This window comes from Dipodomys merriami, unplaced genomic scaffold (genome assembly GCF_024711535.1).
Source record: "Dipodomys merriami isolate MVZ:Mamm:240054 unplaced genomic scaffold, mDipMer1.0.p SCAF_10, whole genome shotgun sequence".
NCBI lineage: Eukaryota > Metazoa > Chordata > Mammalia > Rodentia > Heteromyidae > Dipodomys > Dipodomys merriami.
In genome coordinates, this window is record NW_027202271.1 from 21147873 (window position 1) to 21160412 (window position 12540).

The 12540-nt window shown below is 42.6% G+C and overlaps 1 non-coding gene across 1 annotated transcript; it reads right to left on the bottom strand.

The window, feature by feature from the left end:
* Positions 1–2229: 2229 nt before the first annotated feature.
* Trnaa-ugc (transfer RNA alanine (anticodon UGC)) lies at positions 2230–2293 on the bottom strand. The gene has a single exon. It is a non-coding gene; the product is annotated as a tRNA-Ala (tRNA).
* Positions 2294–12540: the final 10247 nt, after the last annotated feature.

A 12540-nucleotide genomic window follows, 5' to 3' on the forward strand; every position in this document is an offset into this window, starting at 1 on the left:
ACCCTGCCTAGGTTGATCGTCTTCTTCTATTCTCAAACCAATCACTCTATGGATAGAAATTGATACCCATTGTGTGCTTTTTGTAATAGTGAAAATATTTTTGAGTGTTGGGTAGCTCACTGTTCAACTGACAAAATCAGGGCTGGGGGTGTCACTCAAATGATAGAGCACCAACCTAGCAAGTATGAGTTCCTAATACCATTAAAGAAATCATTTTCTAGCCTCTTGTCAAACCATGCATAGTGACTGCATTCTGGCAAGTGTTTTGTTAGCAACAGTGAGTGCAACTTGTAACTCACATCCTTGAAAGAAAAGAGTACATTTTCCTTTTCTTATTCTTTCTCTCCCTCTTTCAGTTGCTGGCAAGGACCCTTGGTGACTAGCCATTTTGGAACATGTGAATGAGAGCAGCACCAGGAGACAGAAAACAAGAAGATGTGAGGATCTGGACTTCTGATGTATGGAACACCTTGATGACTTAAACTGCTGCCAGACAAAGAAGCCTTCATCATTATTCATCTCCATACTGATGCTTTAGGTCTTCTCTAACCATGTTAATTAGAAGAGGTAATTGTCCTGTCTATTTGATTGTTAAATTATGGTCTAGTACTTACTTGAGAATTCTCTCTTTTCCATTTGCGTAGTTTATAAAAATAGGCATAATGTTCTCTCTCTCTCTCTCTCTCTCTCTCTCTCTCTCTCTCTCTCTCTCTCTCTCTCTCTCTCTCTCTCTCTCTCTCTCTCTCTCTCTCTCTCTCTCTCTCTCTCTCTCTCTCTCTCTCTCTCTCTCTGTTATCTGTGGATCATGGGGCTTGAACTCAGGACCTATTTTTACCCAAGGCTGGTGCTCTACCACTTTGAGCCACAGCACCACTTTTGGTTTTCTGGTGGTTAATTGGAGATGAGTCTCATGGGCTGGGCACCAGCGGCTCATGCCTGTAACCCTAACTACTCAGGAGGCTGAGATCTGAGGATAGTGGTTCAAAGCCAGCCCAGGCAGGAAAGTCTGTGAGACTCTTATCTCCAATAAACCACTAGAAAACTGGAAGTGGCACTGTGGCTCAAGCAGTAGAACACTCGCCTTGAGCTGAAGAGCTGAGGGACAGCACCCAAGCCCAGAGTTCAAGCCCCATGACCCACAAAAACAAAACAAAACAGAGTCTCATGAACTTTCCTGCCTGGGCTGGCTTTGAATTGTGATCCTCAGCTCTCAGCCTCCTGAGTAGCTAAGATTACAGGCATGAGCCACCAATGCCCAGTTAGGCACAGAGTTCTTTTCTTTTATTCCTTCCTTTTTTGTTTTTTTGTTTTTTGTTTTTTTTTTGTGCTAGCCCAAGGGCTTGAACTCAGGGTTGGGACATTATTCCTGACATTTTTTTTTTCTTCTTCAAGTCTATAGTGCTCTACCACTTGAGCTGCAGCTATACTTCTGGCTTTTTTTGGTGCTTAACTGGGATAAGGGTCTCATGGATTTTCCTGCCAGGACTAGCTTTGAACCTTGATTCTTAATCTCACTATCCTAAGTATCTAGGATTGCAGGAGTGAACCACTGGCAGCCAGTGAGTATTTATATTTAGCTATTGTTATGTTTTGTTTTTACTTCTAAAATACTAGCTGGTATGTAGATATATTGCTGGAGATTGAATCCAGGGCATTTCATATGATTGGCAAACACTCTATCACTAAGTCACATTCCCAGCCCACTTTCTGCTTACTTTTTAAACTGGTATCTATTTCACATACTGTAAAATCCAATCTCCAAAGTGTATAGTTCAGTTGTTTTTTAGCTTATTTCAACATCGAGGAAACATTACAATTAGCTGTCTTCCAAACATTCCATCTACCCAGGAGAGAACTCTGTACCCATCAGCAGCCTCTCCTTATTCTTTGCCTTAGCCCTAGACAAATATTAACTTACTTTTTATTACTATGGACTTGAATTGCCTTTATATTTCATACAAATGGAAGAATTAATATTGACCTTTTATATCTGGTTTCTTTCACTTAGTATATTTTCAAAATTCATCCATATTACAATATGGATCATTGTTTCCTTCCTTCCTTCCTTCTTTCCTTCTTTCTTTCTTTCTTTCTTTTTTTCTTTTTTTTTTTTTTGGGTCCGGTCGTGGGGCCTGAACTCTGGGTCTGGGCACTGTCCCTCAGTTCTTCAGCTCAAGGTGAGCGCTCTACCACTTGAGCCACAGAGCCACTTCCAGCTTTTTGCTTATGTGGTGCTGGGAATTGAACCCAGGGCCTCATGCATGCAAAGCAAGCGCTCTACCACTGAGCCACCTTCCCAGCCCTCTTTCTTTCTTTCTTTCTTTCTTTCTTTCTTTCTTTCTTTCTTTCTTTCTTTCTTTCTTTCTTTCTTTCTTTCTTTCTTTCTTTCTTTCTTTCTTTCTTTCTTTCTTTCTTGTCAGTTATGGGGCTTGAACTGAGGGTCTAGGAGCTGTCCCTGAGCTTTTTCACTCAAGGCCAATGCTCTACCATTTTGAGCCACAGCTCTACTTCCCATTTTCGTGTGGTTAATTGGAGATAAGGATCTCGGGGAGTGGTGGGAAGGTGGCTCAGTGGTAGAGTGCTTGCCTTGCATACATGAGGCCCTGGGTTTGATTCCTCAGCACCACATAAGCAGAAAAAGCCTGAAGTGGCACTGTGGCTCAAGTGGTAGAGTGTTAGCCTTGAGCTGAAGAGCTGAGGAACAGTGTTCAGGCCCAGAGTTCAGGTCCCACAATGGACAAAAAAAAAAAAAAAATCTCACTCCCTTTCCTGCCCAGGCTGGCTTTGAACCAAGATCCTCACTTAGATCTCAGCCTCCTGAGTAGCTAGGATTATAAGCTTGAGCCACCAGTGCCAAGCTATTGTTTTTATTTTTTTGAGAGGGGGTATCTTTATGTCCCAGGTTGATCTAGAACTATATAATTCATGCTGGCCTTGAGTGACACAGATTCTCCTTCCTCAAGCTCTCGAGTATTGGGATTACAGGTGTCAACTACCATGCCTGGTTCATTGTTCCATTTTTTTTTTCAAATTTTTTAAATTGTGATTAAGTGGTTACCTAATTTCCCAAATTTCACAGTATTGTGAGATAGTGATGCTCAGTTAAAGTCACAAACACATTCTAACTTTCCTGGAGCAAATTGTCTATCACGGTCTATAACATTTATGAGTTCTATGAGCTTTGTGATACCGTTATTTCTTCCACATTGGGTGATATGTACATTTCTTTTGTTTTGCCTAGCATCAGCTGTTCCCTCTTTCCCACTTGTTCCCTCCCTCCCATCGCTGCCATTGAGTTGCTTAGTTCATTTTAGTCAATGTCCAGTGCAGCTGATGGGTCACACTGTTATATGTTTTTCCCTGATTCCCTCTAGTTCTGTGTCATCTTCCTGGTTCCTGGTATATATGTATACCATACATGTGATCAGCAGCATGGGTTATTTAGTAGTGATTCAACCAGATGAGTGGAAGTCCTTTGTTTCGTAAGTCCTGCTAATTTTGTCGTATCTCCTAACATTTTGGATTTAACATCCACTTACCAGGGAGAACATGTACTGTTTGTCTCTTTGCTCTTGGCTTACCTCGCTCAACATGATTTCTTCTAGCTCCATCCATTTCCCTGCAAATGCCATTATTTTGTCATTTCTAATAGCTGCATAATTTTCCATTGTGTATAGATTCCACAATTTTTGGCTCCGTTCATCTGTGGTGGGACATCTGGGTTGTTTCCATATCCTGGCTATTGTGAACAGTGCTGCAATAAACTTGGAGATGCATGTGTCCTTGTATACTGGTTCCTGTTGTTCAAATTAGATGCCTAGAAGTAGTATGACTGGGTCATAAGGGAGGTCAATATTTAGCTTTTTGAGGACCCTCCAGACTGCTTTCCAAAGTGGTTGTATAAGTGTACATTCCCACCAGCAGTGTAATAGGGTTTCTTTTTCTCCGCATCCCCTCTAGCATTTGTCATTGGCTGGCTTGAGGATGTGGGACATTCTGACCGGTGTTCCATTTATTTTTATGTCTGAATTATGTATGTCATATGGACATGTCACATTTTACTTATTCACTCATCAGTTACTGGACATTTGGGTTGCACTTTTTTTTTTTTTACCATTATGAGTAGGCTACTGTGGATATTTGTGCACAGGTTTTATGTAAACATATTTTTGGTTCTCTTTCAATACCCAGGGGTACTAACTATAGAATAACTCTATGTTTAACTTTACCAATTGTTTTTCTAAAGCAGCCATGTCATTTGGCCTCATTAACTTCACTGCATATAATATTGAGCCAAATCTCATAAAATTAGATATGTTTGTGGTGTTTAATTTTTTGGCAGTGAAGGCATTCTTTGGCTTTGTATTTATTTTAATACTTTTTCTATGGTTGGATATTTTTTATTTTGGTATGTTCATTTTAAGAAATTGTAGCAAGTAACCTACTCTGAGTTTAATATTTGAGGGCATATGATCAAGAAATTTACTACATGTAGGTATGGAGAGAACAGGGCTCATTTTCAACGTAATGCATTTTTGCAACAAATAAAACAGAGATTTCATTCAGGGAGCTTATACATATTCATATAGGAAAACACGTTGGAGTTGAGTACATTCCCAAGCATGCTCAATTCAAGACATACATCATGGAACATGCTCAGTTTAAGGTCATAGTTCAAGAAGAAAAAATGGTAGACCAGGGGCTGGGAAGGTGGCTAAGTAAGAGCGCTTGCCTTGCATGCCTGAGGCCCTGGGTTCGATTCCTCAGCACCACATAAGAAAAAAGCCGGAAGTGGCACTGTGGCTCAAGTGGTAGAGCGCTAGCCTTGAGCTGAAGAGCTGAGGGACAGCACCCAGGCCCAGAGTTCAGGTCCCACAACCGGACCAAAAAAAAAAAAAAAAAAGAAAAAATGGTAGACCAGAAATCTTCTGGATACATTTAGCTTGTGTTATAGATGGCTGATGCTACTTACCCCCCAAAGTTTTAGCTGCAGCCAAAACAAAGGACATTTTGAGAGTGAGTTAATATAGGAATTTGTTCCTAAGGGTGTCTGCCACACTTAACTGCTAACAATATGGTCACCCTAATTACTGCAACGATTCTCATCTAGGGAAAAAGCCTAATTTCCCGAGTGTGTAAGTATATCGGAATGACCAAGGGTATAATGATCAGTTAATACCTAAGAAGAAAACCAGAAAACCACACAAGTTATTTTAGTTGAAAGAATTTAAAGAATTTTTAAAATCAGTAACTAGGAGAACAAAATCTGATTTTATGGAGGTAGAAAATAAAAGGAGGGCTGGGAAGGTGGCTCAGTGGTAGAATGCTTGCCTTGCATGCATGAGGCCCTGGGTTCGATTCCTCAGCACCACATAAGCAAAAAGAAAAAAGCTGGAAGTGGCGCTGTGGCTCAAGTGGTAGAGCGCTATCCTTGAGCTGAAGAGCTGAGGGACAGCACCCAGGCCTAGAGTTCAGGCCCCATGACCAGATCCCCCCACCCCTTTCAAAAAAACAGAAACTACAAGGAATGTTGCTACTCAGGACTAGGGTTATTTGAATCTATATACTCCAAAGAGAGTCCCCTAAAAAAAAAAAAAAAAAAAGGAATTAGAATTCTACCACTAGGACAAGATACTAGCTGGCTGATATAAGTGCTTCAAAAACTCTCTAGAGACACACAGAATCTTCTTATTGTTGTGGCAATATGGTTATTTGCTCACAAGTCTATCCACTTTGCAACAAAACAATTGGGAACACTGGTTACATCACCTGAACTTTGGATGTCCTGTTTACATTGCATTTAGGAGATTGAAATGAGCATCCTGCTTCCTCCCTGGGAACTGTGCTGCTACCTGTGGAAGGTGGTGCCTTGCAGGATGCCAGTCACTTCCTGGTAGGCCCAAGAACCCCAAGATATTTGGGGAACTTGAGAAGGCCAAAAGTGATCCAGTTCTACAGGAGTGACAGGCACAGTCTGGTAGCAATCCCCAGGCCTCGCTTCCTGCCTGGAGAGGATTTTTAAAACTCTAATCTGCCCTGGGTGTGGTCATACATACCTATAATCCAAGCATTTATGAATCAGAGGCAGAGGCAGAGACTGGATACTCAAGGCTAATTTAGGCTATGTAATAAGTTCTAGATCAGTTTGCATTATATACAGAGAAACTGTTGCCAAAAGAAAAAAAACCCAAAGCCAAACAGAAACAAACAATAAAAACCAACCCTCTAATTTGAGGTTGAGATCAAATATTACACTTATTAATCATTCTCCTCCTTCTCCTTCTCCCTCTCCTCCTTCCTTCTCCCTCTCCTCCTTCTCTCTCTCCCTCTCCCTCTTCCTCTCCTTCTTTCTTTCCCCCTCCTTCTCCTTCCTCCCCCCCCCCATCCTTCTTTTTGTTCCACTAAGGTTTGAACTCAGGTGTCTGTGCTTGCAGGTTTTACTTGCAATGCTTTACCGCTGAGCCATAACTCCAGCCCTTTTTATTTTAGTTTATTTTTCAGATTTGCCTGGGGTCAGCCTCAGACAATGATCTTCTGGCCTAAGCCTTCTACCACCTAGCTTGTTTTTTTATTTCTTGGTGTGTGTGTGTGTGTGTGTGTGTGTGTGTGTGTGGGGGGGGGGGGGGGGGGGTACTGAGGCTTGAAATTAGAGCCTGGTGCTTGCTAGGCAGGTGCTCTACAGTTGAGCCATGCTTCTAGAATTGTTTTTCTGTGGTTACCTTTGAGATAGGGTTTCCTTTTCAGCCAACATGTGTGTCTGAGCTGTGATCTGGGTATACTAGGTTTCCTATCATACAAGTGCTCATGTCCAATTCCCCGGTTGATATGAGTCTTATAGACTAAAAAATCTGGACAGATTTCCATTCAATCTATCTGCACTAGCTCAGACCCTTCTGGTTTAGTCACATGTGCTGACATCAAAGTGGCTGTCTGCCTTCACTGAACCTAAGCAAGCAAACACATAAGCCCCCCAGAAGCTTTGGGTTTTAAGCTCCCCACGTAAAACTATGACCATGTAACGCTATGATCAAGTAAATACATAGTTTTTCTCTGTTTAATCTAAAAGGAGTATTGATGAGGGACATTTGACAGAGAAAGGACCATCTCTTTTCTGGCCTTAGAGGCCCAAGAGTAATTTGGTAGCTTATTAAAAAATAAAAATAGCTTTAAGCTGGGCACTGGTGGCTCATACATGTAATCTTAGCTATTCCAGAAGCTGATATCTGAGGATTGTGGTTCGAAGCCAGCCCAGGAAGGAAAGGCCATGAGACTCTTAGCTCTAACCACTAAGAAAAGAGCCAGAATTGGAGCTGTAGCACCGGGTGCATTAGCCTTGAGCAAAAAAAGCTCAGGGAACAGACCCAGCCCCTGAGTTCAAGCTTTAGGACTTGCACAAAAAAGAAAAGTTTTAAAATCACATAAGATAAGCCATATACATTAGTATTTTAATTTTCAAAAGTGTATCCTAAGTTATAATAAAATAATTACTTATAAGTTTAACTACCTCACAGTGCTATGGATAATTGTTAAAAATTGGAAACAATCCAGCCAGCCAAAATTAACAAAATGTGGAACTTCATGCAATAAAAAGATGTTCTAAACATGATATAAAATACATATAATATATAAATATACACTAAGAGCAAAATCATATGAACACTATGACCCACTTTTGGGGGGAAGGGGCTGGTACTAGGCTTGAACTAAGGGCCTTACACTCTTGCTTAGCTTTTTCCCCTCAAGGCTGACACTCTATAACGCTGGAGCCATGCTTCCCCTTCCAGTTTTTTTCTGGTTTGCTAGGTAATTAGAGATAAAAGTTCCTCAGATTTATGTGCCCAGGCTGGCTTTGAGGCTCATCCTAACATTTCACTCTCAAGAATAACTAGTATTATAGGAATAAGCTTCTGTACCCCGCGCCCCCTCCTTTATTTTTGCCAGTCCTGGACCTTGAACTCTGGGCCTAGCATTGTACCTAAACTCCTTTTGCTCCAGGCTAACATTCTATCACTTGAGCTACAGAAGCACTTCAGGCTTTTTCTGTGATGAATTGGAGATTAGAGTTTTCTGTCTGGGCTGGCTTTCTCAGCCTCCTGAGTAATTTGGATTATAGGCATGAGCCACCAGTGCCCAGCTTTTTTTTTTTTTTTGTCGGTCATGGGGCTTGAACTTTGGGCCTGGGCACTGTCCCTCAGCTCAAAGCTAGTGCCCTACCACTTGAGCCACAGTGCCACTTCCGGTTTTTTGGTGGTTAATTGGAGATAAGTGTCTCATGGATGTTCTTGCCTGGGCTGGCTTTGAACCACAATCCTCAGATCTCAGTCTCCTGAGTAGCTAGGATTACAGTGCCTGGCCTCCAACTCATTTTTATGTTTTTATTTTTTATTTTTTGGGTCCAGTCGTGAGGCCTGAACTCGGCCTGGGCGCTGTCCCTCAGCTCTTCAGCTCAAGGCTAACGCTCTACCACTTGAGCCACAGTGCCACTTCCGGCTTTTTTCTTTTTGCTTATGTGGTGCTCAGGAATCAAACCCAGGGCCTCATGCATGCAAGGCAAGCGCTCTACCACTGAGCCACCTTCCCAGCCCCATCCAACTCATTTTTAAAGCATATATGTGCATTAAGAAAATCTGGAGCCAATTAATTAACAGGTTAACCTTGGGTAAAAAAGCGCTCAGGCAGTGTCCAGGCCCTGAGTTTAAGCCCCACAACAGACAGAAAAAAGAAATCTGTATTATTGTCACAAAAATATAAATAGTGGTTCTCTCTTAGTAGGAGAATTAAGTTTATTATTATTTGTGTGACTGTGTGTTTAATGTCTTACAATGCGCATGAATTACTTATCTAATAAGGAAAACAACAAAAACAAATGTATAAGTATATACACATATACACACACATATATATATATATTTGCTTGTACATTAATTTTTTGTTTGTGTAGTATTGGGGTGTGAACTCAAAGCCTCAAGCTTGTTAGGCAAACACTCTTACCACTTCGACCCCAATCTTTGTTCATTAGCTACAAAGTGAATGGTAACATAGATAAAGAAGGGGAACTATAGCATTTATTCCACCAATGAAGCTTACTAAAATAATAATCAAGAGGAAGTGGCGGTGCGAGGGCTGCTGCACAGGCAGCAGAGCCGCGGTCCGGATGGCAGCGCGTGCCCAGGGCTCCCGGCCCGCCAGCCGGAGCAGCCCAGCCCGCGGCCCTGGAAGCAGCGCCACGTCCGGGGGAACGCCCACATCCGCCACCTCCTGGCGGACGGGACCTGTCAGGACAAGGCCTCCGTCTGGGCCACCGTCCCTGAAAAGACCTTCGTCAACATCACGCCGGCTGACGTTGGTGTCCTGGTTGGCAAAGACCGGTCAAGTTGTTTTTTGTTTGTGTTTGTGTTTTGTGGATGGGCTGACATGTAGGGGCCAGAAATGCTCTGGGATCCGGGATTCACTGCTACAAGACCGAGAATTCACCATGGATCTTTGTGCCTAGAGTGCTGGCGGAGCCCCTACCTTCAATGTCAGTCACTGTCACCATGACTGCCAAGACGCTAGTCCTGCTGATGAGCAAGGAAGGTGTCCATGGCGGTTTGATCTATAAGAAATGTTATGAAATGGCCTCCCACCTTCCGCGTTCCCAGTACTGTCCTTGTCCATCCTTTCCCCTCACCACTCCCCACAGCTTTTGTACCCTCCTCCCTTCCCATACACACACATATACCATTTTTATTTTGGGGCTATTATCCAATTTCCCTTATTGCTGCCAAAACCACCTGGGCTGGGGGCAGGGGCTGGATGGGCAGATATCTCCTCCCTACCCATTCCCCTCCTGTGTGTGGTTGGAAAACTTTTTTTTTCCTGAATAAAAAAAGACCCTACTAATAACAAAAAAAGTGATGATCAAGTCCTTCCTTTAATCTGTCTGTTCAGGAACAACATAAACTAGGTCTTTATAAGGGAAGATATGCTGATTAATACCCTCTTTCCTTCTAGAAGCAAGTTACTCTGTAGCATTCATCCATCCCACAAACATTACTGAGTGCTTGCTGTGAGCAGAGCATTGTGCCATCAGTACAATGAAAAACAATAACCCTCCCTCCACAATAAGGGTGCAGAAGATGTGGGCTGATGGCAGTGTCAAATAATCAGCATGCAGGCTGTGGGAGGTGAGAGATCAGCCACCTCACTTGGGAGGGGCTATGGAGTACTTCCTCAGTAGATGCTCTGTAAAGAAAACAGAAGGGGCTGGGAATGTGGTTTAGTGGTAGAGTGCTTGCTAGCATGCTTGAAGCCCTAGATTCTATTCCTAAGTACCACATAAACAGAAAAAGCCAGAAGTGGCACTGTGGTTCACATAGTAGAGTGCTAGTCTTGAGTACAGAGAGGCTATGAATGGGACGGAGCCAGACCCCCAGTTCAAGCCCCAGGACTGGCAAAAAAAAAAAAAAAAAAAAAAAAGAGAAGAGAAGGGCAGGACACTAGTGGCTTATGCCTACAATCCTAGCTACTCAAAGAGCTGAGATCTGAGATCCTAGTTCAAACCTAGCCAGGGCGGGGAAAGTCTCACTAAGACTCTTATCCCCAATTAACCACCAAAAAAACCAGAAGGAGCTGTGGCTCAAAATGTTAGCTCACTATCCTTGAGTGAAAGAGCTCAGGGACAGTGCCCAGGCCCGGAATCCAAGCCCCATGACTGACAATAAAATAAAAAAAGAAAAAAAAAGAGAGAAGGGTATGTGTGCAACCCCAGTACTGAGGAGGCAGAGTCAGGAAGATCGTGAGTTCAAGATCTGCCTGGGTTGGGTACTAGTGGCTCATGTCTATAATCCTATCTACTCAGGAGGCTGAGATCTGAGAATCAAGATTCAAACCTTGCCCAAAAAGAAAAATCTATGAAAAGCTTATCCCCAATTAACCACCAAGAAACCAGAAGTGGAGCTATGGCTCAAATGGTAGAGTACAAGCCTTGAGTGAAAAAGTCAAGCAAGATTGTAAGGCCTTGAGTTCAAGCCGCAGTACCAGCACACTTAAGTGCACACACACACACACACACACACACACACACACAAAGCGGATGAACTTTATTTTACCCAGTAGCAATGTGAGGAGACAAAACATCACTGTCCCCATGTTACTCTGTGACATCTGGGAAGTGACATGAGCCTTCATGACATTGGTCATATCACATGGCAAGAAACTAAAAAGTAGCCGGGCGCTGGTGGCTCACGCCTGTAATCCTAGCTACTCAGGAGGCTGAGATCTGAGGATCGCGGTTCAAAGCCAGCCGGGGCAGGAGAGACCGTGAGACTCCTATCTCCAATAAACCACCAGAAAACCGGAAGTGGCGCTGTAGCTCAAGTGGTAGAGTGCTCGCCTTGAGCTGAAGAGCTGAGGGACAGCTCCCAGGCCCAGAGTTCAAGCCCCACGACCGACAAAAAAAAAAAAAAGAAACTAAAAAGTGGCTTTAACAGCAGACCCACTCAGTATAACCCATTCTATTCACCCATCTACTCACTCATCCATCCAACCATCAGTTACATGAATGGAATAATCCATTCATAAGAGTAGAGTCCTAAGGCAGGCATTGGTGGCTTACCCCTGCAATCCTAGCTACTTAAGGGAATGATATCTGAGGATTGTAAAATTTGTGAGACTCTTGTCTCCAGTTAACCAAAGTGCTAGAAGTGGAGGTTTGGCTCAAGTGGTAGAACACCAGCCTTGAGCAGAAAAGGCTAATATAGGACAGAGCTCAGGCCCTGAGTTTGAGCCAATGCGCGCGCGCGCGCGCGCGCACACACACACACACACACACACACACACACACACACACACACACACACACACACACACACACACACACACACACCAAACCTCAATTATTTAAATATGTGTTAATTTTCAATTTGGAAAAAATCCAGTTTTTGGAGTTTCTTTATATGTTTTAACTTTTGTGTGTGTGTGGGGGGGGGCCTTGGGCTTGAACTTTGGGTCCTGGGTGCTGTCTGTGAGCATCTTTGTGCTCAAGGTTAGTGTTCTACCACTTAAACCGTAGCACCACTTCAGGCTTTTTCTGAGTAGTTTATTAGAGATAAGAATCTCATGGACATTTCTGCCCAGACTGGCTTTGAACCTTGATCCTCAGATCTTAGGTTCTTAAGTAGCAAGGTTTACAGGTGTGAGCTACCAACTCCTGGCTATGATTTTAATCTTTTAAAATTTATTGAGACTCTTTTAGAGCCTAGCATATAATCAGTTCTAGAGAATGTTCAATGCATGCTTAAAAAGTAAGCGTATTCTGCTGCTGAGTAAAGTGCTCTAAGGTCAAAATAGTTCCAGTCTAGTCTCCTATGTCTTTATTAATTTTCTAATTGTTTTATCACTAATCAAGAGAGGAATGTTGATATCTCTGTAATTATTTATTATTATATCTATTTTTCCTTATAATCTCTTTATTTTACTTTATGTAATTTGGGGAGCTATCATTAGGTGCCTATACATTATAATTTTTTGTTTTTGGTTGGTTGTAAGGCTTGAACTCAG